The 25,999-nt window shown below is 49.4% G+C and overlaps 1 long non-coding RNA gene across 2 annotated transcripts in view; it reads right to left on the bottom strand.

Moving 5' to 3' along the window:
- Nucleotides 1–15,316: 15,316 nt before the first annotated feature.
- LOC132652737 (uncharacterized) overlaps nucleotides 15,317–25,999 on the bottom strand; it is a 53,121-nt gene continuing 42,438 nt past the window's right edge. For both annotated transcript variants that reach the window (XR_009590312.1, XR_009590313.1), the window contains 4 exons: nucleotides 19,766–19,828; nucleotides 18,948–19,068; nucleotides 15,942–16,043; nucleotides 15,317–15,576 (listed from right to left, as the gene is read on the bottom strand). This is a non-coding gene — a long non-coding RNA (uncharacterized LOC132652737). The remainder of the gene's footprint in view (nucleotides 15,577–15,941; nucleotides 16,044–18,947; nucleotides 19,069–19,765; nucleotides 19,829–25,999) is intronic.

Genomic DNA, 25,999 nt, shown 5'->3' with positions numbered 1-25,999 from the left:
CACCTGCCTGACATTTCTGGTCCTCACACTCTCGCAGGGAGTGTGTGATCCACTGATTCACCTTTGCAGCCCATGAATTTATTTGTAATGTTTAAAGCTTCCATCTACCCAGAATGTAGGATACGTAAAAAGTTAGGTGGGGAGCTTTGATGTCCCCTGTTGTTGGAGTGCTTGCCTAGCATGCCTGAAGCCCTGGATCCCATCCCAGTACCATGTAAGTAATCAAGTGTGAAGAAGGAAGGCAGGGATTTAGCTCTGCGTGGCCTGGCTAGCTCGATGAACCTACATTGCCAAGCCATCAAAACTGTCCTCTTTGTTTCTGACAGTAAGACCTATCCCAAGGTTTTACTGAGCAGTTTGTTTCCTCTAGATTCTCTGTTCTCTCCACTGATTGCTCCATTAATTCATAGCAAATTATAATTGTGATGCTTTGTAATCTATCACCTGTCTGTCTATCTATTTATCTTCTATCCATCCATCCATCTATCTATCTATCTATCTATCTATCTATCTATCTATCTATCTATCATGTTTGGGTTTTTGAGACGGGGTCTCACAAGATGGGGTCTTAGCTGGGCTGGAACCCATTTTCTAGGCCATGCTGGCCTCAGATTCACTATGTAGCCAAGGATGACCTTGAACTTCTTCCTGTCCTCCTGCCTCCCCCTCCAGAGTGCTGGGATGCCATGTACGTGTCACCGTGCTCCGCCCTGTGTGCTATCTTTGCACATGAGCTTACATCACTTGTCTTCTATGAAGCATTTAGCTTGTGTGTTAATGACGCTCACCCTGCATTTAGAGCACAGCTCAGCAGCTGAGCGCTTGTGCCCCACATACAAGGCTTTGGGTTTGAGGGCCCGAGCCCCATGCTAGCAGAATTTAGAGACTCCCTTGTCATTGCCCTGCGTCTCACACACTGCATCACACTCCACTAGCCAGAACAAGTTCTCTGGCCTTGACTAACCGTGAGGAAACGAGAAATGTAGGGGGAAGTATATGAAGCACGCTTACGACATTTTCTGGGAAATCATATTGTGAGCTTGATTGACTGAGAAGACTTAAAGAAGCTGAGGCAGGAGGATTGCTTGAGTCGTAAGCTATCATGGGCTACATATAGAGATCTAGTCAGAAACTGAAGAAGGAAGAGAGGAAAGAAGAGGAGGAGGAGAGTCCAATAAAGATATCCAAGGGCCACATACACAGCTTGCTTGATCTCCACAGCCAGCAGAGAGACATCGAGGGAGGCAAGAAAGCAGTTTGGTTGAACAGGACCCAGTAACCGGTGTTGCTCCAAACTTCAGGAGTTTGGCCCCAAGTAGTTTATTTTAGGCGTGTTTAAGCACAGCACAGTGTGGTGAAAGCTTTCCTGGTGGTCATCAACCCAACACTGTGTGCACTATAAGGCATTCATAAATCTTCTCGAGGAACAAAGTAAGCTGAATAAAGCTTGATAGTGAGCTACACTGAAACTGTAAAGTACATGTGACGTTGTCCGTAAAGATGGGTTCTATGGATTGACTGAGAAAAACAAGCTTAGGATGAGAGTCTTGAGGAGGGTCTAATGCGGTCTCTGGCCATTTCAGATAGCACAAAAGTCCCCAGGCTTGAAGACATGTCCACTCCTGGCCTTCTGACACAATGACAGTTTGGACATTCCTTCCCTGGAAAGCACAGCCTTATGTGCTGGCATCCCAGGTTTCCCTAGTGCCCATCTGTGAGCGCAGGGACCTCTGTGCCTCCTCTAACAGCTGACTTCAAGTGAGAGGAAACCTGCTTTTCTGTCTTCTGAAGAGATTTTGGTGCTGTTGCTTTTGTAGCATCACGTGGCCTACGTTGCCTGGTGCTTTGGTAACATTTTTACTTTAAAATTTTTTATTTAACTTCTTATTTATGGTTGTGTGCATGTGTGTGTGTGTAAGTGTGTATGAGTGTGAGCACACGCGTGCTATGGCATGACCGGAGGAGAGAGGACAGCATTTAAAAATATTTTATTTTACTTTATGTGTATGAGCGTTTTGCCTGCCTGTATGTAGGTACCTCATGTGTACCTAGTGTCGGTGGAGGCCAGAGGAAGATGCTGGGTTCCTAGGATGCAGATGGTTGAAAGACGCGATGTGGGTACTGGGAACTGAACCTGGGTCCTCTGGAAGAACAGTCGGTGCTCTTAGCTCTTAGCCAACTTCTTCCTTGAACCATGTGGATCCCAGAGGTCGAACTCAGGTCATCAAGGCTTGCCAGCCCCTCGGTAACACTGTACAGTTTGAGCCATAGCCCCCTATTTCTTACTATGTTTGTCCCCCCCAGCTTTGTTGCTATTGTAAATCGGCTTTAAACTTCATGTATGTTTTCTAATGGATTATAATTTATGTATAGCAAAGTTATTCATTTTTACATATTGCATGTATAATCCATCATGCTGAAACCCTTGGGTTTCCTTATAAAAATCAGTCAGTGAGGGGCTGGGGATGGGACCCAGCAGGTAGAGGGCTTTCCCATCAGGAGGCTTTGTGTCTGATGCTCTAGACAAGCAGTTCTCAACCATCCTGCTGCGACACTTTAATACAGTTCCTCAGGTTGTGGTGACCCCCAACCATAACATTATTTTCACTGCTACGTCCTATCTGTAAGTTTGTTATAAATCATAATGTTTAAATGCGCGACATGCAGATGGTCTTAGGCAAACCTTGTGAAACAGTCGGATAACCCCCATAGGGGTCGAGACCCACAGGTTGAGAACTCTTGCACATACTTCTACTCCTAGCATTTGGGAGGTAGTGGCAAGGTGTCTGAAGTGTAAGTCCATCCTCAGTTACACAGAGAGTTCAAGGCCAGCCTCAGACACACGAAACACTGTCTAGAAAGAAAACAAACATTCTTTTGGGTTAAACAGTTTTTTTTAATTTATGCATACGTGTGCGCCTGTGTAAGCATATGCCACATGTGTGCAGGTGCGTGGGGAAGCTGGAAGATGGTGTCCCAGTCCTTGAAGATGGAGATGTGTTAGGCAGCTGGTGTAGGTGCCGGGACCCAAACTCAGATTCTCCAAAGAGCTGAGAGAGCATCTCACCAGCGAGCCTCTGGGGATGGGGAGAACCAAAACCACCCCAAAAACCTCAGTCAATAATACTGCGTCAAACCCTTTCTCTTTTTACCTCCTTGTGAGCATAAGCTTGGAAAGAAATGAGGACCAGGTGTATTTTCAAAACAAAAGATCCTGAAGAAAAATGTTCTGGTAAATATACCCAAACCTGGGCTTCTAGATGGTTTGACGGCTCTGGGCTAGAGCCGCTGAGGGACAGGAAGCCTGGGGTAGGAGGGCAGTCTGTGGGGACCTCACCCCCCCCCCCATAGAGGAAGTGTGGCCGGTACTTTCAGAGTGACATTATAGAATGACAGTGACAGCAGCCACCCAGGGCTCATTTATGACCTTGCCGGTAGGCTGCTCCCCCCTGACCCAGGGAGAGGCTGGTGCAGCCCTTTAGCATTTTATTACCATAGATTTCAAACACAAGGGCACACTCAGCATTCTGCTCTAGCAGAGTTAGTTAGGTAGCCATCCTCTGTCCTTCTTCCTCTCACCCCTGAAGTTGTAGTCTTCATTTTTTTGATGTACTTCAAAGTAAATTGGAGACGTCTGTACATTTTACCTGCAAAAGTTTCACCATATGCATATCATTAGCATCATTTCAATGTTCAATTTTGGTACTTCACCTGATGTAAAAATGACACCTATCTATGTGTGTGTATGTGTACATGTGTGTATTGTATGTGTGTACATGTGTGCTTGTGTGTGCGTACATCTCTTGTTCTCTCATGTGCCACGGGGCACTTGTCAGGAGTTGGTTCTCCTCTTCTACCAGGTGGGTATTAAAATTGAACTCGGGTCCTCAGGCTTGGCAGCAAGTGCTTTTTCCCATTGAACCATCTCACCAGACCTGTTTCCAGGACTTTTTTTTTTTTTTTAATCCAAGTAAAATTGGCACCCAATTCGACGTACAAACTTAAGTGTGCTCTTCTGGGGGTTCTGACAAATTGGTTCACTTTTGAAGCCCAGTCCCCGCTCTGGTTGTGCGGTAGTCCCATCACTCCAGAGTTCTGTGGTGCCTCCTCCTAGCGCAGTCCTCACCCTTCCGCCTCAGACAACCACAGCTCCGTCTTCTCCTGCCCATCAATTACTTTGACGTGTTCTAGAACGTCGAGGAAAAAGGAGTCAGCCACCTGCCAGGCTCCTGTAAAGATTGCTGCCAGCACCTCAGGCGAAGAGTACACACTGCAACCTGACCACAGGGCCTCCATGATCTGGGATTTCCCAGCCTCTGGAATTGCTAAGAAGAATGTTGGTTTTCTGAGCTAACTAACTGGTCCTTGATATTTTGTTTTAACAGTGTGAGCTGATTGGAACACACCACAGCCTGGTTAGCCGATAACCCGGTGACGGGTGCCTGAATTAGTAAACTGATTTTTAAATTTAGCTTTTGACAGTTTCATATGTGTGTGCAACGTTCCGTGAACTTATTCACCCTGCTGTGTTCGCCTCCCCCCAACTCCCATGGACAGCTCTCTTCTCCCCAGCTAGCTCCCTCCTGCGTTCCTGGCTTACATTTCTGTGCAGGTCTTGGGTAGGTAACCATAGCTACTGTGTATCCATGATTTTTATCAGCTTCGTCATATCTAGAAGACGGTGTTTCATAGGACCCCTGCCACCCTCCAGCACTTACAACTTTCCTGTCCCCTTTTTCATGATGTTCCCTGGTCTTGCATGTGGGTGCCTGTGCATGTGTGTGTGTGCATGTGTGTGCGTGTGTGTGTGTGTTTTGGAAGGTGGTGGTGAGTGTGTGTGTGTGTGTGTGTGTGTGTGTGTATTTTGGAAGGTGGTGGTGAGTGTGTGTGTGTGTGTGTGTGTGTGTGTGTGTTTTGGGAGGTGGTGGTGAATGTGTGTGTGTGTGTGTGTGTGTGTGTGTGTGTTGGGAGGTGGTGGTGAGGGCATGTGTGTGTGTGTGTTTGTGAGTGAGTGTGTGTGTATTGGGAGGTGGTGGTGAGGGTGTGTGTGTGTGTGTGTGTGTGTGTGTGTGTGTGTGTTTGTGTATTGGGTGGTGAGGGCATGTGCGTACGCATGTTTGTGGAGTCAGGAGGTCAATGTTTCAAACCTTTTTTGATCACACTCCACCTTACCTTTTGACACAGGGTTTCTCACTGAATCTGAAACTCACAGACTGGCCAGCAGGCTGCAGGGATCTGCCCCCATGCCCTGTTGAAGTTACAGGTACATCTGGCATTTTATGTGGGTGTTGGGGATCTCGGACGATGGCACAGTGCAACCCAAGCTCAGAGAAGCAAAGACAGAGATAACACAGCCTCCCCACCTCTCCTTGAGAAGGCAGTGATAGACTTTCCGCAGTAGTTATGGGGAGCAGTGACAGGTACAGCCACTCTGTGCGGAGCTTGGTGTACAAGCAGGGAAGAGACACCACCGCCCCTCAGCTGACCCTCCCCTGCTGGCCGCGTTTTCATCTAGACACAGTGTGAGAATGTGAAAAATGCAAACCCTGAATGTGCGGTTGAGCTGGTGAAGGGAAACATCTCTCCATGGGAGAGCATTGGTGGCTAGACTCCTGTCTCCTGTTTTGTTTTCTGTCTGTTTCCTGTTTCAAGTAAATCTCAGAAGGTGCTGGATCCCCTGGAATTAGAGTTACAGGCAATTATGAGCCCCTGATGTGGGTGCTGGAAACTGAACCTGGGTCTCTTTGCCAGAGCAGTAAGTATTTCTAGCCAGTGAGCCATTGTTCTAGCTCCACATGAAACATTTTCTTTTTGAGGTTAGGTCTCACTTTGTAACCTGGCTGGCCCAGAACTTGTTATGTAGACCAGGCTAGCTTCAAACTCACAGAGATCTGTCTGCCTTTGCCTCCTGAGTGCCGGATTTAATGATGTTCACCAGCAGCCCGGCCATCTATCTATCTATCTATCTATCTATCTATCTATCTATCTATCTATCTATCTATCTACCTACCTAAAGCTTCCCACTTGCCATCCTTCCTTAGCCCAGCATAAGGTAAGAAAGCATAGAGAGCTGGGCTGAAAGACGGCTCAATTGATAAGGTGTTTGCCGTACAAGCATGAGGACCTGGCTTTGCTCCCCAAAACCCACATAAAAGCCTTGTGCAGTGCGGTGGTGAGTGCCTGTAATCCCAGGGCTGTGGAAGCAGACAGGAGGATTCCTGGGGTTGCCGGCTACCCAGCCAACCAACCACCAGTGAGAGACCCTGCCTCACAAAATAAAGTGGAGGAACATTTGAAGAAGACTCCTAAGTCAGCCTCTGGTCTCCACATTCAGATTCACACACACACACACACACACACACACACACACACACACACACACACTCCTGTAGGAGCTGATGGGAGGTCGAGGCTGTTGTAGGTGGGGCCGGCTGAGCCTTCTGTCTATCCCTGCAGGTGATGGAACAAGCTGAATGGTCTGACACGGATTCTGCATTGGGCAATGGGGTCAGGTGAGGGAAGGAGGGAAGTCTGGACATGATGGGAAGAGCTTTAAGCTACACAGATTTGCGTATAAACCCACCTTTGTGCCTCAGTGTGACCTGTGACAAGTTCTTGTATTTCAGAGCCTCAGTTTTCCCATCTGTGAAACAGCATAATAATCCTGCCACAGTGGAGGCCGTGAAGAATAACCGCAGCAATGGAGATGAGATACTGTTTCCTTGTCTGGGAGATTCTGCAAGGAAGCAGGTTCTCCCCTCCTGGTCAACAAGAAGAGCACGGCCGGTTTTAGACTCTGCCCTTTGCACAGCACACCCCAACTTTGCGTGAAATGCAGGTCATGTTTGCCTTGAAATTTCCCTTGTCGTAGGCTTTCTCTCGCACAGGGATTAAGTCTACATCCAGGGACAAATGTCTCTGTGACTGTGCTGTTAACTTGTGTGACTTCTGTTACATTTGGCTTCATTGGCTGCTTTCTCCAACCCCGAGACAGTGGCTTTCATTGGGATATCCTCTTTGGTGCGATGACCTCCCTTAGGCCAGAAGTATGGCTGCCTTGAGACCTCCCGAAGGCCTGAGGAAAGTCGGGTAGGAGTATCATTCTATTGTGCTGTGGCAGGAACAAAAGAATAGAGGCAAATGCTAGTGCCAGCCATCTTGGGGTGATCAGCTAGCAACTTACGATGCATAAATTTCCAAGAGAGAGATTTCGAGTCTGAAGCACAGGCTTGTCTTGAGGGTTGATGGTTAAACATTATATTCTAGAGTGACAAGATGTAATAACAAAAAAATTGGGAAATTTTCCCTATAATGGCAGATGGAGATTAAAATGCATTTGGGGAAATTTCCAACATACATGAACATAATGGAAGAAAGCAAGTCCTCAGTCCTAACCTGTGGGAAGCGAGCTTTGTCCTCACCTCTCCAGCTGAGAGTGTGCTGGAGACTGGCGGCTGCCCCCAGGGTCTTTGGTTAATTAGATGAAAAGGAGGGGCTTGAGGAACAGCTGCAGCGGTAGGTTAATGAGATGAAGCGAGATTCTGGAATAGGAAAGGAGTTTGGGTTTGGAATTTGGTTTCCTGAAACCTGCTCTCCCTGGTTGAGCCGTAAGGAGCCAGATTGGTGCCCACTTTGCAGCATGGGCAGACTGAGACCTGGGAACTAAGATTCTGAGGGGTTGCCCAAGGAACCTGGTGGCTTTGAGGCAGTGATGCTTATTACCTTCTCTTCAACCTGTCGTGTGGCTCCTGTCCATCTGGGGGCCAGTTGCACCCAATGTCCAGGCTGTGCTGATTTGTATACCTTGCCTTCTGCAGGTCCCCCGTTAGCAATGAGGAAGAGAAAAATCTTCAACTCCCAGCAATGGTTGCGTCCCATGGGTCACCCATCCATACCTGCAGTTGGCCCTCCCTGGAGGTGGCCGGATGGGTGACTCAGGTATGCATGCCACCTCATCCTAGTTTGAAAACAATTAAAAAGGACAAGGAGTCCTTGGAGTGGCAGATTATCCAAGGCTAGTTATTAGCTGTGCGCTCTTCAGTAGGCTGGGATGGAGCCACAATCCGTGGCATGCTTTGCACTGTCTGATGTGGCTTGTCCCTATCCTTCTTGCTCCTTCAACACGCCACTCCAAGCCTTCCCAAGTTCTACTGGGACCCTCTGAGTGTGAGTAGATTTTCTGTGGATGCTGCTCAGAGCCTGAGCTTTTTTTTTTTTTTTAAATCTAGGATAATATAGGTGTTTACAGGTGTGAGTTTGAAGTCTCGGCACCCAGGAAGGTTGGAGAATTCCTACACGTGCCCCTGAGTCCGCAGCAACATTGGGTTACACTGCCAATACCCTCGGTGCCCACTGGAAGAATCAGAACTCAGCTTTTACTTCATCTGGAACTTTCGGCATAGTAGCCCACTTCTGAGATGTCTGATGTCCGAGAGAGAACTGGTCCACTGTTGGGGACTAAGCAGCGACCCATGCACATGAGGCACGGGACCAAGCAGCCAGGTAGGATGATGCGTCTGAAGTTCTCCACGAGGTTTGGACCTCTGCCTTCTGGCTGACCAAAGGCCACACCGTTCCTCAGAACAGCCTTCGGCTTCTGTTCTTTGCCTTGTGCCTCAGGCTCTTGAGGACAGACAGCTTCCCGGAGTCCTCACTGTCAGGTCCATGCAAAATCACCAGGGAAGATGAGTCTCTTTTCTCCAGAGAATGTATTATTAGGGGCTAAAGGTACCAAGTAGGATGCGGGGTTGGGAGGGAACACTGACTTCCAAATTCTGCTCTGGAAACCAAACCTAATTTAGGGAAGTACAATGTGCTGAAGAAAGATTGCCTCTTAATTTCAGATTCATGCGGAATGCAGGCAAGTAGGCAGAATCCCTTAACATAACACGGGCCTTTTGGTGCTGTAACAGAATAATAAATCCTTGAGGAATTCCCCAAGCAAAGGTAAAGTAGGATAATATACATTTCTTAATATTGCAGAAGTTTCCTTAATCTTATTGTTTAAACTTTTCAATAAACTGTAATGTTTATTAGTAGTTTTTCATTTCCCACTGTCAGATAATTCCTTTTGCTAAGTTGGGATAAACAGGGTCTTCCCAGTGCCTCTGGTTTTAGTTACATGTGATATATATCTGACCAGACACTTGATGTAATAGAGAAGTATTGTGTTTTCTACCACATTGAACTTAGAGGTTCAGGCGTGTTAATGCAATTGAATTGATTGTAATATTTTATAAAAGTTTCTCCACTGGAAATGTTGTTAGCGATCTGAGTTGTCTGTCTGGGGTTATGAGAGCAGATATGGAACTTTCTGGAAGCTTCTGGGCAACTTCTGGGGGGGTGGACAAGGGGGTACTTTGTCAAGAGTTCGTGTGCCTGCTTTCTGGACATTCTGTGTCGGTAATTTGTCTCATCACTATGACAAAAACAACTTCACAACAGGAAGGTTTATTTTGGCTCCTGGCTTAAGGGGATACAGTCCATCCCAAGGAGCAGAGGATGTGGCAATGACAAAGGATCTTGCTCTGGCCGCAGGGGTATGAGGCGGTTGGCCACATCGCCTTTGCAGTCAGAAAAGATAAATGAATGCCAGCGCTCAGCTCGATTTTTTTCCCCACTTCTCTTTGTATTTGCCTGGGACCTCAGCCCGTGGGGTAGGACTGCCCCTGTGTGGAGTGCTCTCTGAAAATGCTCTCACAGACATACCCAGGGATGAGCCTCCTAAGTTTTTCCAAATCCAGTCAAACTGACAGTGATGGCTCACCATCGCGGACAGAGTCTTACATGGAAGCACAGGGCTCAGCCGTCAGGAGAACTTACTGTTCTTGTAGAGGACCCAAGGTCAGTTTCCAGGGTCCACATCAGGTGGCTCACAACCACCTGTAACTCCAGCTCCCAGGAGATCTGATGCCTCCACTGAGGCTTGTGTTCCTGTGCACAGACATACACGCGTACGCAGGTATACATAATTAAAAGTAATAAAAATAAATCTGAAAGAAAGGAAGCATGGCTCTACCTTCTCCCTGAAGTGTCTGCAGATGCAGAATGCCTTTTTGTTGTTGTTGTTAGAGTCTCACTTTACAGCCTAGGGTGGCTTTGAACTTGGGATTCCCCTGCCTCTGACTCCCAGGTGCTAGGGTTACAGGCCTAAGCTATCACACCTAGTGACAAAATGTGTCTGTATTTTGTAAAGGGCTTGCATCTGTCCATGGTGAGGGCGGGTCAGCAGGCTGCCGAGCACCCCAAGTTTTGAGTGTCTCTCCTATAGAGAAGTCAGGGGAACTGCACGAAATGGTGCATAAGCTGGGGTTGAGTTCCAGGCCGCATGTTCAGGGGTGTGGTGGGAGAAGGCCACTGTAATCACTGCAGAGAGAACCTTCTATCAACTGCCCTAGGAGCCATGTTCTTCAATGTGTCCCCACCGGGAGGAATCCCGTCTCAAACCATCAGCACCAGGGATGAAGAAATTAATTCTTACTTCTGTTCTCTCTCTCTTTTTTTTAATTGATTCCCCCCCCCCCAGAAACGGCAAATAGTTTAACATTGTTAACAGAATCCTTTTCAGTCGATAGCGGGGGTGGGGTGGGGGGGTGGGGGGTGGGGCTGATAACAGCGTGAGAGGGAAAGGGGTAGAGAGAATCCCACTCAGCTAATGAGGTGTGTAACCCAGACATTAGTTCTGCTTGAGGTCCCCATCAGCCCCAGATTCAGCCGGTGCCCTTCCTGGTGTTTGGAGTGGTCTGCACACCCGCTTCCCCCCTTCTGTGTGGCTCCCTGCACTCTCCTGTTTTCTAAAGTGTACAGGGGGGTTGGGGGTGGGGACGGATATGGCCTGGGATTTTTTTCCATGCAGGTGTGGGATGCGCCGGGCAAAAGCCTGGGGCTTCCTTCCTGCTGGCTCCCAGCTCCACAGCCTTCTAATATTTAGTGAGAGGAACAGCCTGAATATAATTTTCAGAAGAGATGAGTCTGAATGGAGCAATCAGCAGAGAAGGGCTCCGAGCTCCCCTTCCGTAATTTTATCTTTCTTCATCTTTAAATGATGCTCAAAGCTGGTCAGGGCCCACGGGGCCTGGAGGCACAGAGGTGAGCCTGTCTTCTTGAACAGGTTGTCCTTGAGCTAAGTCACTTTTGTGCCTTTAGGATTTAGAACTGTGCTTAGGATAGAGTCTGTGTTGTCTGCTGCCATGGTCACGAGTTATGCACAGCTTTTTAAATTTAAGAAAGTGCAAATAACTGAGAAATTTGAGTTGACCCCCCCATTTGTACCAGCTATGTTTTAGATGCGTGTTAGCCACATGTGGCTAATAGGTCCAGAGTAAGATCCCACAAAGCACAGAACATATCCACAACGCCCAGAAAGTTCTACCGAGTGATGTCAGCCTGAGGCTCTTGAGCTGGGCACTCAGTCCGGAGGGCTTCATAGACGCGCAGGGCACAGAACTGGAGGCCGCCATAGCTCCCTGTGGCTAACGAGGTAGAGTGAGTCCTTGAGTAGGAAGGGCAGGAAGCTCACGAGAAGGGAACAAACGGCTCCAGCCCCTCCTTCGGCAGCCAAGGACCTGAGTGACAGGAAGCTGTACATGAGACTTTGATAGGTGACCATGGTGACGTAGCTTCTGGCATAAGGCATTGCTAGATTAGTCAGGTTCCTACTTCCCCTTGGGTGTGTGCGTGGGAGCAGCTCAAGTGCGCTCGGGTTTGCGTGTGCTTGTGTGCACGTGTGCATGTCTCCGTGTGTGTGTGTGTGTGTGTGTGTGTGTGTGTGTACTTGTGTTGGGGGGCCAGAGGTCAGCTTTGGGTGTCATTCCTCAAGTGCTGTCCCCCTTGGTGTTTGAGATAGAATCTCTCTCTCACTGGCCAGAGTCTGAGTGGTTAGGCTGGACTGGCTGGCCGGCGAGCTCCGCAGAGCCATCCGTCTCTGCCTCCCCGGTGCTGGGCTTATCAGTGCAGACTTTTCCACACTGGTCCTGCCGTTTGAACTCAGGACCTCATGCGTCGTAAACACTACTTTATTTGGAGTGTCCTTCACTACCAACTCCCTCCACTCCAGGGAGAAGAGAGAAGGTTAGTGGGGAGAGAGCCCCCTTTACCTCTCCCGGCTGAAGGGTCTTTGGGGGCTATACCAATCTCTGTCAACAGCAGGCCAAGCCAGTCTCCTCCACGCCACTGAGCCCCGGAGAAGCCTTTCTCTCTGTCTGTCTGCTCCAAACAGCCACACTGTTTCTGCTCGCCGCACACCACACACCTCTCGATGGGGTCCCGTATTTCTTTCATCAGAGCCCTAGGCCATGCTCCTCTCCATGCTGCACATGGCAGGCCATTACCAGCTGGCAAAAGCCATGCTCCACACGAGACAGTTAACAGGTGTGGGCAAACTATAGCCCAACTGAAATCCCACACTTGAGGTTAAAACAAAACATATTTACATAACATAATTGAGTTTACAAAGAACCCAAAACTTCCATTACAAAGCACGTCACTGACTGAGCCGCCTCCCCAGCTCCTTGCCTTTCTGCTTTCTGTATTATATGAAGTCTGGGCCTGTTGGGGGCCTTGCTAATGCTGGATAGACTTCAGCCCTCCGGGCTTGCTATTTCCTAGAAAACATACCTTTTATGCACGAACTGACCAGGCCAAATCTCCTTTCTCCAACCACCTTCCTTACCCAACTCCCAAACACTAAGCTAGAATGTAGGGACTTGTCCTAAGTCTCCCTAGGGCCAGGACTGGGCAATGGGCACCATCCTACAGCCCAGAGCCTGTCTGTGGTAATATGTGCCTTGCCTGTCTCCTCCCGTTGAGACCACAGTAGAGCCTCTGGCCCGTATTCTGCCCTCAACCCTTTTGCCCTCAGCAGAAGTTGTGTTCCACCGTGTGGCCCTGTGTGGCCCTGGAGCACCCTATCTCCTGGGACCTGTAAGAAGCAAATTCCTCCCAAGATAGTCACCTCTATCTCTGTTCCCTGACCTGCATCTCACGAAAACAAAGCCCTTGGGCTGGAGGTGCCGATCAGTTGTGCCTGTGAGCCTGCACAAAGCCTCCAGCAGCCTGAGCATGCGTAAACTGGGTGTGGGGACGTGCAACTGAAATCCCCACACTGGGGAGGATGAGGCAGGAGGATTAGGAGTTCAAGGTCAGGCTCACCTACACAGTAGATTCAAGACCAGCCCGGGTCCACTAGACTCTGTCTCAAAAAACAAAATCCCAGGGACGTTTGAGGTAGTTATTTAGTCATGCTCACGGGAGAGGTTATGAGGGGAAAATCCAAGATATTAGGACGGTGTAGGGCGTTAGTCAAGGAAGGACTTCCAGAGAAGTAGCAAGGGAGTGGACTTAGCAAGGCAGGGCAGGGTAGGATCCCTGCAGAGGGGACAGAATGTGCCAGGCCTCTAGGAAGGGGGTGGCATAGTCAAGAAAGGGGGGCTCACTCCCGATAAGGAATCAGTGGGGATAAATACAGGACGGAGAAAAGCATTGGCTCTGGTTGACCCCACTGCATGCAGGGGCTGAGCATAGTGGCAACATTGTATCCACAAGCTCACTGCTCCAGACTGCGGGTCCTACGAGTGATGTGCAACTGAGCCCTTGGGTTTCTCGTCCTCTCCAGAGCTGGAGTCCAACGGCTTCCCTAGAGATGGTATCTGGCTCCTGTTCTTCTTGCAATGGGAGGCTGACCCTCTCCGCCTTGAGCCTGTGTGGACCCCTGTCATTGCTTTGACCAAGAAACCGGGGAGGAAACGAGGCTGCCCGCCTGTCTTAGATCAGGACATAAGAAGCAGTGGGTGGATCTCTTGCGTATTCTCCCTCTGGTGTCCTCTTGCCTTGCCCGGGAGCTCTGCCTGTCACCTACGGTATCTGACTGTCATGAAGCTGACACTCTGAAGACATCGCGAGAGCCCAAGTAGAGAGAGGGAGCTGATGGGGAGACACAGCGGCTCCCAGCGGTGACCCCGCAGGGGCGAGCCAGCCCCACGCCGCCCTCCTGCTGTTCCCATGACGGCGCTCAGCGCCTACACCACCACATGCGGGACCATTTCTTAGGTGTTCTAAGTGGAGCTGTGAATCTGGTAGGGTCTTCTCCTGGGTGGCCTAAGAGCTTCTTCCCCGGCAGGTTGTCCCAAGCAGCAGGCTGTCCTGACTCCAGGCTTCGGAGTTTGGCTTAGTTTCTAACCGAGCTCTGGCTGGAACCTCCTCTGAGGTCTGTAAAGCGAATGGCAATGGCCGCAGGACTGAAGCGAGGCTCCCCCGGTTGTTGAAGGGCGAGGCTGGCTTGGCGGAGATTCAGCGGAGGGTGCGTTGTCACACACAAACAAGCCGTGTGCTCACTACCGGGCTGTGTCCATTCACCCGGGCACGTCCCAGACCGGCAGTTCTGGAAACTACAGCCCGGTTTGTTAGGCTTACAGACGGATTCCTACGGTTCTAAAATCCAGCCTCACGGGGCACAAATGGATCATCAACACAACCTTACTGAGAGAGCTTAGACCGTGTCAGGCAAGAGCCAGGCAAGGCGTCTCCAAGGAAGGAAATTCTGGTTTTGATTTTTTTTTTTTTTTTGAGACAAGGTCTCCTATAACCCAGGTTGGCATTGAACTCAATACGCAATGCTGGGGAGAGCCGGGCATTTGATCACTCTGTGTAAGCACTCTACCCTTGGTCCTTGACGGAGCTTCCATAATTACCCCAGTTTTATGCATAAGTAGAGGTCCTGGACCAGACAGGGAAAGTGGTATGTTCCAGGGCGCCCAGCAGCCGGACTTGAGACACTGAGTAGGTACCTGTGGGGATTCAGCCTCTGTGCAGGAGTCTCACCCATCTTCCCAAACCCCTGAGCAGGGAGCAGTCGGCACAGCACCCAGGAGGCCCCGGCCTGCCTAGCCTGGACGGGGATGCTCCTACTTTCATGGGTAAGGGGCCCTTTTTAGGTTTCAGAGCAGTGGGCTCTGCAATCTTGGAAAGTCATGTCCTCTCTGGGACGGGAGGGCGGGCCCTGGGACCCCTGAGCCGCCTCCTCAATCTTGTCATGAAGAGGCTCTCTGAACTTCCCCAACCCACAGCAAATGCCCACTCGGGTTACAGCTTCTGTTTGCAAAGCGAGCTACACAGATGCCTTAATTAATTATTCAGGCTGACATCTCAAGCTCCCAAATCACAAGGTTGAGGAGAGATCATAGGAAGATAATCAATGCGAACCTGAGTGATAATCACTGGTCCCCGGGTGGAGCAAAGAGAAGAAAAACCCTCCAAATTGGTCTTTTTCTTCTATTCTGGCCTCGATTCTGCCAGCGGACAAGATAAAACCGCCCTCCTTTAATAATTAATGGGTAGGCACCGCGGCGCCCCTGGCCTGGGCCCCCGGGAGGCCTCTCGCGGTGGCTGCGCCTCCTGGAAGCCAGGGCGCGTGTGCACAGCCACGTGCGCCAGCCGGGTCTAGGGCGCAGCACTGAGTCACAGCGGCTGACCCAGCAAAGCGCTGCGAGTGTGACCGGAATGAAGGGCTGCTCCGTCTGTCTCCGAGGTGGCGTGGCAGATCAAATCACAGCGGATCAGGCGCCGAGATGTTGCCTTGCTCTGAGTGACAGAAGTTAATAATTAGTGACAATGATTGACAGATACACTCCATCTGCTGCTCCGACGCCTAGGAGCAGTTATTCCACAACTGTCTGCGGGCACAATGAACTCCCCCGGGAGCGCGGGCTGGCCCGTGATTGACAGCTGCCTCCAAGAGAGACAGGCCACTGACGGAAAGTCGCTGTCAGCAGAAGCGCTCCGGGTCCCCCCCCTCCCCTCCTCCCCGTGTTCCCGCCGAGCCTCACTCGCTGTATACATTTATTCTGTTTCATTTATCATGTCAGCCGCGGTTTTAAATAGATTACTAGCTAGCCTGTTTTTTAACCGGAGAGCTCTCTACCCGTAAATTAGAAATATCCACGTACATGGCGGGCTACTTCTTGGGACTCCAGGCTTCCTCTTGTTCTCTGCGTGGATCCGGGAGACGCAGCAGGAGCTTCCAGGGTTTCGGATGTACCCGAGCCTTCCTATTATAATAAAAAAATGGAATGTTTAACCGGCAGCCTTGCCAAATGGTGTTGGGCACTGAGGGGCAAACTTGGGCTCAAACATCCAAACTAAACTCTGAGAACCCCCCCCAGCCCTCCCCCAACAACCCTTAGAGAAACAAGCCTGTCTCCGAGCCTAGCTTCCGGTGACATAACTTATAACAATTGCTCCTTAAGTGATATTTACATTTTCAGAGAGTGAGAATTTTGTGGCGATTCTGAATCCAGTGTTCCTAGGGCCATCCTGTTTACTCGCTTGTGGGTGTAAGGTCAAAATCAGGTGCTAATTAGCTATAGATAATCTTAAGTGAGGGTTACAGTTCCATCCAGACCAAAGGCCCTGTCGTCCCTGACTCTTCCCCGAGTCTTTCCAAGCTTAATGTCGTCTAGCCCAGGAGGAACAGGGGAGACAGCCGCCTTCCAGCTCTGTTATAAATAGGGAAGCAGAAATACAGGAGTTTTCGCTAGACGGATGGTTCCTGCTTGCTAATTTGTTTGGCTTTCTGGAAAAGTCCATTTTAGTTTGGCTGTCTTCAGGATCCCCCGTATGCTCTTGGCCACCGCTTGCTCCTCTCTCTCCCTTTCCCCCCTGATGTCACAGCATAATGCAAGGGGCTGCTCATTGCGTTATGAATAAGAGCCCACTCGAATGCCGCTGTTTAAAATACAGTGAACCCTGTTGATATTGATCTCATTCGCGATGCTTTCCCGCACACGATGTCCATCCCTTAAAGTATGGGTCATGTTTCCTCTTAAGATATTTTCTTATCTTATTCCCCTAAAATGATATAAACAGTTTCAGTATTCTTGATAATTAGGTATTCGGGCAAAGACGAGACATCCTGTTCTTTTTTTTTTTCTTTCAAGTTTTTAAATGATCAGGATACCAGAAAATGAAGTCATAGGGAATACAAATGTTTGCTTCTCCTCTAAGGATCTGCTTTCCTTCTCAATTCTATAAAAAGCAAATTTATGAGCATATGAGCTGCTGGCAGCAGCTTTGCCCACCCCCCTGGTGGCTGAGCCAGCCTCAAGTTGCCCTGGGATGACCCAATTGCTGGGTCACACAAGAGTGCATTAAATACGTGTTTGACGCCTGCCTGGCGTCGCTCATGTCCCTTCTAGAAGGACTTTGAGGAAGGTGTGGTGATGAGCTTGTTTGGTTTTGACCCACTGGCTGGAAGGTTACCAGCCTCCATTTTCCTTCTTAGAACCTGCTTCATCCGGGCACTGTGGCCTGAGCAGGACACCATGCCAATGGCAGCTATACAGAGGGAACAGAGTGATGCCCTCAGCAGCTTTCTCTCCACCGAGGAACCGGACCATCTACAGAAACTGAACTCCTGATGAAGAGGGAAGAGCAAAGGCCAAGGGAACCTTCAGGGGAAACGTTCATGGACTTGTGGGGTCAAAGAAGGTGGGAACTGATGAGGTTTTTCTCTCGGGTACAGGGAAAAGCCACAAGAAGGGTGGCTGGGAATGACATAGATAAAGTGCAGGGGTATCACAGGGTAAGGCTGGAGAAGAAGGTGGCCCGTCCCTCAGGCCTTGCTAGTCACAAAGAGACTCAGGACTTGAGCATTTGCCCTTTAGGGGAGATCTCTGTGGCTCTGGAGTGGAGAGCGGATTGCAGCGGGAATGAGCCAGGGATCATTGTGCAGCTAGGAGGAAGTTGCAAGAATGGCCCTGGCCCAGGTCAGAGGAACAACTGTGAGAAAGGAGTGGTATGGACATCGGTGGTGAATTTGTGTGTCACTACTTACTCTCTCACAGAGTAACTAGTTTCTCTCTTGAAAATGGGCAACGTAAGTGGAGCAGTTGAAGTTGGAGAAAGATGAGGAGTTAAAGTTTGGATGTGTACTGAGTTGGGAAAGTCCACACTCGAGGCCGGCTTCGCAGCGTGTGAGTGGGGCAGTAGCTGTCCTCAGAAGGGCTCTGGGCTCGGTTGGATGCTCAGCTGTCTTGATGTCTTGTAGTGGGATTTGAGTGAGGTGCCTTGCATTTTCACTTCAGGGAACCCTGTGTATGCCTCCAGGTGGAAGTCAGGGAACTAGCTTGACTTTTGTAAGAGGCTGGGCTGGAGAAGGAGGTGGGTAATATTCCAAACCCTGGGAGAGGGCAGGCTTGGCCAGGGAGGGGATGGACTCACTGAGGAAGAACAGGAGGAGCAAGAGGGGCGCCAACAGCCAGACCCCAAAGTAGAATTTCTGTGGCGGTCTCTAAGACGTACGGAGAAGCAATGAAGGTTAGCCTTTTCCGGTCTGAGGGACTGGCTTTGTCTCAAGCTTTTAGCTACACAGCACATTCACTCAACAGAAAACAAATCAACCTTATGAAATATGCTTTTAAAGTGGACCTGATGGTTTATGCCTGTAAATCCTAACTCTTGGGAGGCGGAAGCAGGAAGATCAGGAGTTCAAGGCCAGCCTCAGATATCTAAGGAGTTTGAGACTACTCTGGGTTGCATCAGATTCTATCTCAAATGAAGGAAAGCAAGGATAAAAGAAAAAGAAACTGTCTTTTTTAACTACTATATACATTTACAACACTCTACAGACTTCAAAGCTTCTTCATCCAGGAATCCATCAGGTACTAGGTATTTATTGAGAACCTATTATGTGTCAGGTGCTGTGCTGAGTGCCAGGTAAATCAATGACCAAATAGGCAAAATCTCTACCTCCAGAGAGCTTTCAGTCTAGTGCGGACAGACAGACAGTAAACAATAAACAATTTACCAAAGCATGTATTAGAAAGTGTTAACTGCTTTGAAAAAAAAAAAATCAAAGTTTTTTTCTTTCATTCTCCTCCTCCTTTTGCTTCTCTTCTTCTTCTTTTTCAAAAATGAGAATTAAATGACACTTTCTCTCATGTGACATGAGTTACCAGGGAAGGGCTCTGGGGTTCAGTCGATGTCCTTGGGTCTGACTCCTTTGCTCCTTCTGTGATGACTTTATTGCAGCTGGGCTTCCCCATTGTGGGCCAAGCTCGGGCTCTAAGCATCCCCCTGTATGAAATCCAGCAGAAGAGAGTGAGGGGCTTCTCCACCCCTTGCTATCAAAAGCCCCAGGAGACCCTCAAAATAAACTGGCTGGGCCCTTTGTCATCCTTGGGACCCAGCCAGTTTATTTTGTGGGTCTCTTAGGGCTTTTGCAAAGGCCCCGTGAGGAAGTCATCCTTGGTTCCACTTCACAGGGGGAGGAGGACTGAGGTCAGGAGAGACGACGGCCATTCCCGAGGTAGCACACTCACAACAGGCAGAAACACACTATCATTCGCCATCTAAGTACCTCCTTTCCCTTGAGCCTTTCAGTCACTGGCTAGTCCAGTCACCTGTAAGTCCAGCTGCCCAGAGAAGGGCAGAATGCTAGTCAAGGTCCTTCACCACATAGGGAGCTAGGCTGGGGTTTGAAGCATCATCTCTGATCCATTTTCTCTCTCCCTCCCTCTTTCTCTCTCCTTTTCCTCTCTCTCTCTCTTTCTTCCTTTCTTTCTTTCTTTCTTTCTTTCTTTCCTCCTCTCTTACTCTCTCTTCCCTATCCCTCTCCCTCCCTCCCTCTTCCTCTCTCTCTCTCTCTCTCTCTCTCTCTCTCTCTCTCTCCTTTTTAAGCCAGGATCTCATGTACCCCAGGAGGACATCCAACTCACTATGTAGCCAAGGCTTACCTTGAACTCCTTTCATGTTAGGCAGCCATTCTACTTACCAGCTGCGTCATTCCCAGCCCCAAGAAAGGGTGTTGTTGCTGTGTAGTCTCCCGAGATCCTGTCTTCAAAACAAAAACAAAACTCCTTAGAATTCAATAAGGTCAATTTAAAATAAGATTTGATTATTACCTGTCTTCGGTAATTAAGATATACCGATTGTGTGTAAATAAGTCATAGAAAGACACTGGCAAGTATCAGGCATTGGGAATGCAAACTAAGATTGTGTGGTGGGGGCTGGAGCGATGGCTCAGTGCTATGAGCGCTGGCTGCTCTTCCAGAGGACCCAGGTTTGATTCCTGGAACTACATGGTGGCTGGAAGCCACCTGAAACTCCAGTCTCGGGGGATCAGATGTCCCCTTTTGGTTTCCACGGTCACTGGACACACACATGATGCGTACACACGCATTCAGGCAGGGCCCCCATATGGCCTTAAACTTGGGCTGTTTCCAACAGAGGTGTCAAGGCTGAGAGCAAGTGAGTTCAAAGGCCTCATCACCCACAGACACATGCTGAGGCTTCAGGTGGCTCATGCAGACGAGGGGCAGACCGGGGCCATCAGTTCATAGCGCTGCTAACAGTACAGGGAGGTAGACCGTTAGAGTCCCACCTGTCCACCTCTTGCCTCTGACAGTCGAGGAAACTGACCTCTGACCATTTCTTTTTAAGACTGCCAACCTGTTTGTACCATTTCACATCTCCACTAGCTACATACGAATGATGTGTTTTCTCCGTATTCTTCTCGACATTTAATATTCTCAGTGCTATTAAAAAAAAGAAGAAGATTTTGTTTATGCGTGTGATGTTTCGCTGCATGTATGTATGTATGTATGTGTACCAAGTGCCTGCAGTACCCATGGAGGCCTGAAGAGGCCGTTGGATCCCCTGAAATTGGAGCTGTAGATGGTTGTGAGCGGTCGTGTATTGGGAATTGAACTCAGGTCCTCTGGAGGAGCAGCCAGGGCTCTTAATCCCAGAGTCATCTCTTTAGTCACAGCTGAGGTTTTTAACCACAGGCAGAGTAAAAAAAAAAAAATAATAAAATAAAAAATTCTGTTTGAAGAAGGGACCTTAAAAACTAGGAATGTATACAGAGCAGTTCCCACTTTCCTCTACATGGTGATACATTTTTTCTTTTTTTCTTTTTTTGAGGTGGAGTCAGTCCCTGCAGGGCAGAGGAATCACCCACACCCGGCATGACTGGGGCTTTGGGGGCCAGGCCCTTGACAAGCAGCTCGAGTGAGGCAAAGAGGCTTAGAGGCCAAGTGAAGAAGAAAGCAATTCATCCCCGGGAACTGAGGGCCTGTCCATCACTGGGGGTGATACTCGTGTTTGGAGGGGAGGGGTCATGCACCCCTGTCAAGAGCACTGTCTATGAAGACTTTCAGCAGGGCTTACTAATCGCCGAAAGTGTCAAGAGACTTACAGAATCCCAGAAGCTCCCACTTACAGAGCGATCACATGACAGGGCTGGTTCAGGGCTCTGGTAATTACTTCCTCATTCTCAGAATAGCTGGTGGGAGAAGTGGGTTAGACAGGTCCTCAGAAAGGGAGCAGTGAAGTGTCCAGTTCACAAGACATGAGCTTGAGGCTCGCTCAGCGACACGGAGAGATTTATGGAGGGCCACAGTTTGTTAGGGTAATGCTGGCATCTGAACTTAGATTTTATGTTTTCTGCCCTCTTGTCCGCCAGGTCAAAACATCTGCTTCAGAGTACAAAGGGGTGCATGTGTGCGGGTATGTGCATATGTGCGGTGTATGTGTGTATGTGTGTGTGTGTGTGTGTGTGTGTGTGTGTGTGTGTGTGTGTGCTTAACTATATGCTCATAGTATATGCAGTACCTATGGAAGCCAGAAGAGGGCATCACATCCCCTGGAACTAGATTTACAGTTGTGAGCTACCTCCTGGGTCCTTTCGTATTTAAAAGCCTAAGCTGGTCCCAGACTCACAGTCCTCATTTTCACCTCTGAGTACTGGGGATACAGCCATGGCTGCCGTAGCTGGTTTATGCAGTGCTGTGGGTGAAACTCTAAGTTTTCACACAGAGAGGAGCTTTACTACAAGAGGCTAGCACTGTCCTAAACCACATTCCTGTCCCTTCAAAGTCACTCTGTGATCTCCGAGCCCTATACAGAGGCCAGAATGAGGTGGGGATACGTTCCAGGTCCTGAACCAGCTGATAGGTCCAGGACAAGAATCCAAGTGTCTTGGCTCCTAGATTAGTGAACTCTCTAATACACTGTGAGGCAATTGAGCAATTTATTCTGCAGTGATTCCTAAAACTGTCCTAAAAAATTATTGATGGGAGTTTTTATCCTAAACTACTTTTCAACTCAATATGAAATTAATCCCCGTCTCTCACAGAGCTTGGCTTGAGCCCTGCCCACGGCCCCGTGTCCCTCAGCTGTGTTGATGACCTCATCTTTATTAGTCCAACATGGCTAAGGGAGGACTGTGCTCAGTCAACAGACCTCCCACCCTCTATCACCAGTCCCTTCCCATAGCAAGTCTCTTCGGAGCTCCAGGATGAAGCCCAAAGAGTCCAGTCATAAATCGGGCCATCTCTGTGGTTGTGTCATGTGCCTGTGCCCACACTGAGGAGCAACCTCTCCTGCAGGCTTTTCTTCACTCTCATGAGCATTGGTCATTGGATGTGTGGTAGAAATTCCCACTCATCTCATTTAATCTCGACAGCTGCCCCTACCCATTTTCCAGATGAAGAAAGCAAGGCCCAGCAGGAAGTGGCAGATGTAGATCCAAACTCAGTGGCTCATGTCACCCAAGACTACTTTCCCTCAGGGCTCTCCACCTCTTTTGGGTTCCACTGGCTGTGGGGAAAACCTAAAGTGACATTCTCCCTGTGTGGCTCGTTTGGCTTTTCAGATATTGTAGCCCTGCTTCCTCTCTGTGTTCTCCCAAGAAGGGCTAACTGGGGCCTTCAAGAACTGTCCACGTCAGGCCCAAAGCTGAATCAGGATGGTCAGGATTATGCTACAACTCTTCCTTCACTGAGCCTCTGTCTTCTGCTTGAACACTTAGCAGATTTTAAAGATTCCTCTCTGTGTGGGCATTGCTTCCATCAAGGCAGGTGCCATGGTGATCGGCCATGTGCCTCCTGCCTTTCCTCCTCTCCAGGGTTAAGAGTGGAACACAGACAATGAAACAAGTGGTTGAAGGATTCTGGAGAGGGCAGAGCAGTGTGAAGAACTCTCGGAGGCCGGTGGGGGTGGGGAGCCAGTCTGGAGTGCCATTAGGGAAGGCGTTCTGTAGGAGGTGAGGATGAATGTATTGGGCAAAGATGGGACAGAAGAGGGCCTTAGGCAAAACCTGAAGAGAAAGGGAAGCTTCCAAGACAGCTCATCTCTTCACTGTATCTTTGCATGTGTTATTTAAGGTCAGGTATCCAGGGATCAAGATGGGTTCCTTAGACAATGCTCTTGGCCTCCAGGCTCTCCTTCATTCCTTTCTCACGACACTTTGGCATCTGCATGTGAAACCTGGAACCTTTGCCATTGTGTTGGCACCAGATGGGAGGCCAGTCTGAAGGAAAGAATGATTCACTGAAGAGATGAAACAGAGAGATTAAAAAAGAAAAGAAAAGAAAACCAGAGCCCCCAGCAGCTCCTGGCTCAGCCAGCCCCAGAACTGAGCTCACCGCAGGTTCACGAGTGAAATGGACCAGTGTTTGAGCACATAGGATCGAATCTGGCTCTGCCATACTTTCGTCATGGGACTTTGGGCAAGGAGTTTGTGAGGGTCACACATGTCAGTGTCATGAGGAGACCCAGATTAACCACACGTGCGTGGGTCAGCCTTCCACAGGGCCTAGAGCTGGGCTTAGTCACTTCCGTAAGGAGGCATACAGTGGGGTACCACCCGAGCAGAGTTTGAGAGTAGAGAAGAGGATGCAAGCCGGGCATGATGGTGAACTCAGGAGGTAATTCCAGCACCCAGGAGGCAGATGCGGGAGCATCAGTAGTCCAAGGTCATCCTTGGCTATACATAGTGAATTCGAGACCTGCCTGAGCTATTTAAGACTCCTCTAGAACAAAACAAAATGAAGAAGGACATTTCTGCTGCAAGAGCAGCTGCTATGTGTCAGCAGTGCCTGGTGAGGGACAGGGAGCCAGTGTGTGGAGAACTTCAGATAGGGTACGTGTGTGTGGATCAGGGAGGATGAAGTTGGAAGCGGGCCTGGGCTAGCTGTGAAAGGCCTAGAGCAGAAGACTGAGGGTCTTACTTGAGTCTCTGTGGAATCTGAGGGACCTGAAGGACATCACCTGCAATCTGGTCAGGAGGGGAAAGGATTCAGGTTCTTCCTGGCACCATCTCTCAGACATGTGTGTGAAGGCTCTGCAAGTCCTGCAGACTGAGGCAGAACCTTCCCTTCTCCAGCGTCTTTCCTTATAAATAGTTGTAAAATCATCAGGAGTGCTTTATCACCCTAGCATTTGCTGAGGGGTAGAAAGGGGCAGACAATATAGTTAGATTTGGGGAACCAATGAAAGGTTTAAGGCACAGGAACGAAGGGTTAGTACAGTGTTCTCCCACAATTCCCTGTAGTTATTTAAGCAATAAAGGACCACATTAAGTCCAAAGGCAGCCATTTTATGGTGGTGGCTGATTTCAGCCCAGATGGTGGCTGCACTTGGCTGTGTCCCTTTCCCAAGTGCCCTGCTTTTCAAGTATCCTTATGGAAAGCAGATAGAGTTCCTGGGACGCACCGCTGGTTCCTCCTGACCTTAGGCTGCGGCGCTTTAAAGCTGAAGGTGAGCTAATTCAGGCCGGGAGCTCAGATTGACACTTGAAAGCTACTGTGAGGCTCTGAGGGTTAGAGGTTAATAGTCGCTCGAGTTGCCGTTTGACTTGAGAATCTGAAGTCTTTTTCTTTCATTCTTTTCCCCTTTCTCCTTTCTTCTTTTCGTCTTTTACCCCCCTCTTTTCTCTCTTCCCTTTGCTCTTTTTTTTTTTTTTTTCTTCTGTTTAGAAAGCTCGCACCTCTTCCACCTCTAAGGGCATCACATGCATAGCCACCTTCGCTTCTCTAGCCTTTTCGAAGGTTCTGGGTGTCCCAGGTTGGGATTTCTCAGTCACCTGGAGGCAGGGCTTTTAGAGAGAGATGCAGGTTCTGGGGGACCTGTTTCTTGGGTGCTTTGGATGTACTGTCTGAAGCCACAAGCCTAGACTTCCGACAGGAGCGTCCATCGCTCCTTCTCTGTGCCCTCATTGCTGCTCAGCCCTGTCTGTCAGAAACCCACCTGCACAGAATGCAGCCCCTGAACCAATGCCTCACCTACCCCTCTCACAGCACCCTCCTGATTGGCCTTGTGCCATCTCGTGAAGTCCACTCAAATCACGCCATGACTGTCCCTAATTACAACCTTAGACGATGAAGGCCCATCGTCCTAAATTTCACTGGGAACAAACTCCAAACCCTTGATCTCACCACTCTCTGGGTCTTTCTTTGCAACTCCCCTCCCCCCTCCCCCACACCCACCCTCTTCCCTGCTGTCTTTGATGTCCCTGGGTGCATAGGCTGTCTCTCTTTTTCCTGTAGCATCTACCTCAGCCTAGCTGTCCCGTAGCTGTAGGAGGCTCTTCTGCTGGGTGAGGCAGGGGGTCTCAAGCAGCACCACGTGGTTGTAGACCCCAGCGCTGTCTTCTCAGAAAGGCTTTCTCAAAGGCGGATAAGCCTGGCGGTCTGCATTATACTCTTACTGTTCTCTATTGTTTTATAGCAAGTATCACTGCCTAAGCATTTCTTATCGAGTTCTGCTTTATGTCGTTCTACTTTTCTTATTGAACTATTGTTGGTGCACGCTGGGCATGGTGGCCCACGCCTGTAATCCCAGCACTTGGCAGGCAGAGGCAGGCAGATCTCTGAGTTCGAGGCCAGCCTGGTCTACAGATCAAGTTCAGGACAGCTAAAAAAAAAAGATATGGTGAAGCTGAGTGGCTGTTGGCTCTTTGGTGAATGACAGCCATTACTGCTACAGGTCTGGGGCTGCCAAACCCAGCCCCCCTCCACTGTCCCTCTGTCCCTGTGTGAGTGAGAGAAAGAACTATGACAGCCTCCCAGCATGTGGTCCCAGCCTCCACCCTGCAGCCTTACCTGTACACTGGCTCTGTGGGCCTCCTGAGTCGGCCTGGTCTCATGGCCTCTCATTTTGCCCATGCCCAAGGACATTTTAAAGCTGTGCCTTTTGATCCTCCCCACTTTCCCATTCCGCACAC

The sequence above is a fragment of the Meriones unguiculatus genome, chromosome 3 (genome assembly GCF_030254825.1).
Source record: "Meriones unguiculatus strain TT.TT164.6M chromosome 3, Bangor_MerUng_6.1, whole genome shotgun sequence".
Taxonomy (NCBI): Eukaryota; Metazoa; Chordata; class Mammalia; order Rodentia; family Muridae; genus Meriones; species Meriones unguiculatus.
This window is presented reverse-complemented; position numbering and strand designations above follow the sequence as displayed.